The sequence below is a fragment of the Mastomys coucha genome, unplaced genomic scaffold (assembly GCF_008632895.1).
Source record: "Mastomys coucha isolate ucsf_1 unplaced genomic scaffold, UCSF_Mcou_1 pScaffold21, whole genome shotgun sequence".
Classification (NCBI taxonomy): Eukaryota; Metazoa; Chordata; class Mammalia; order Rodentia; family Muridae; genus Mastomys; species Mastomys coucha.
Genome location: NW_022196904.1, coordinates 190,213,023 through 190,215,327, shown reverse-complemented (window position 1 = coordinate 190,215,327; position 2,305 = coordinate 190,213,023).

The following is a 2,305-nucleotide window of genomic DNA, read 5'->3' as shown; positions in this document are numbered from 1 at the left end:
AATTAAATTTAGTTTAAAGTTAAATTTAATTTCCTCTAAAGCATCATTTCTTGGATAGGTAGTTAAGTAAAGTATTTCTTAAGTACATGATGTGCAGAAAGTAGTATGAGTCATAAGAAATTACTGGAAAATGCTCAATTTCCTTTATTCCTTTCTATTTCCTTATGGGTGATGTGATCCCCAGTGACTGCCATGGCATTTTCCCACTAAACATTTCAGGAAAGGCAAGGCTATCCTGCAGGGCCAGGGGAGTTAGAAACCACCGGGAAGAGCAGCCTCTCGGTGATTGACATGCCATAAATTCTCTGATGAAATCAGTTTTGATAACACATTGATGAGTTGTGTTCCTTCCTGGTTAGAACCCTACTCAAGGGTTGGGTATATGGCTTAGAGGGTAGATCTCTTGCCAAACAGGCATGAGAGCCAGAGTTTGCATTCCTGGCACATGTGTAATGCCAGGAAGGTATGGTAATCCTGGCATACAAATTGCAGACACAGAATCCCTAGAAGTTGTCCAGATAGACTATGGATTCAGGGAGAGATGATGATCCTCTGAATATACATGAGTACATACATACATACATACATACATGTGTGTACGTCTGTGTGTTTGAACAGTAGAAAATGAACAACAAGGAAGACACCTGGTGCCAACCTACTTTCAACCTGTACACATGCACCCATGTGTCTGCTTATTCACAGGCAACACACATACACATAGCTGCCCCTGACACATGACATACACATGCAGAAAAGAAACATAAAAACGAATTCTGTCCAAGATATCACAACAGTGTGAACTGTTGTCAACTGGATCAGAATCACACTGAAACGTTAGAACTATGAAGGGAATTTATGCCTGGCAATAAGTATTTATAGTTCTCAAGAGCTGTTTCAAACAGATGAAAATGTGAAGCTGAGTTAGAAGAAATGATGGACTGCCCTTATGAATCTGACTCCATCAATGGCTAATACAGATTACATCAGCAGAATGTTGGTGACAAGTTCCTTTTTTCTTCCCTCATTTTAGTACAGTTCCCACCAAACACAGAGAGCTAAAATGACATTTAAAACTCATGTATAATAGAAAGAATGAGTCATATCAAATATTCAGTGAATTTGACAAGACGTAACGTGTTCCTGGGGAAAAGTCTCTCTATAGACCTAGTGGGTTTTTATAGTCTCAGAATCAAAGGGTTCTTTTTGCATATAATATTTATTGGTATCTTCTTATAAAGAAACCTACATTCCTGCTACTTAATGTGTGGTCCATAAACTAATAGTTCCAGCATCATTTAAGAGCTAGCCAGTCAGAGCATGAGAGTATGTACCTGATTAGCAGGAGACTGCTTACCAAAAAGATCTCCATTGAGCCTTTCAAGCCACGAACATCTGAGAGATGCCCATCTGGATGTCTGCGATTTGACTCATGCCAACTCTGATATTTATTTATTTTTTTTTAATACATCCTATTTATCTATTTTGTTTGTTTGTTTGTTTGTTTTTGACAGAAGGTCACTCTATATATCCCTGGCTGTCCTGGGCTTGCGATGTAGCCCAAGATGGCCTTATACTCATGGAGATCCACCTGCCTCTTCCACCCAAGTGCTAGGGTGTGCACCACCATGCCTGCCTCCTAATAGATGTTCAAAAGTGAGAAGGCAAAGTTAATAAAATAGCTATCCAAATAAAAATGGTCAAGTAGTCTTGGAAATGGAGGAGCACATCTGACTCCTGAGGTCACTGGAGATTTTCTCTGAATTGCAACTACAAATTACACACTGGGGCTTCTCCACACTGAGCAGACACAACACAAAACAATATTTATGCCACTGGAAAAGCAGCCACTTAGAGACCAGCTGCCCCTCTGTGAGTTGGCCACTTGGAATCCTGGGCATGGAACATTTCTCTATATGGCAGATGGATGCCTCTCCCTTATTAAGACAAACTCTGCTTGCTGGGTGTTCAGTGAATTCCCTTGAATCACTTAAGTCTGTGTGACAAGCACCACTTGGCTATCTCGGCCAACATATTTTGCACTCTCATCCTCCCAAGCAAATAGGAGTTTTCATGAGCAGCATAAGGGGGTACATGCAATTCCCAGCCCTGTGTGGGCCATTGCGGGAGCCTTCCCACCACACCCTTTCCCAGCCCCGTGTGGGCCATTGCGGGGGCCTTCCCACCACACAGCCCCGTGTGGGCCATTGTGGGGAGCCTTCCCACCACATCCATTCCCAGCCCTGTGTGGGCCATTGCGGGGGGCCTTCCCACCACACAGTCCCATGTGGGCCATTGCGGGGGGGGG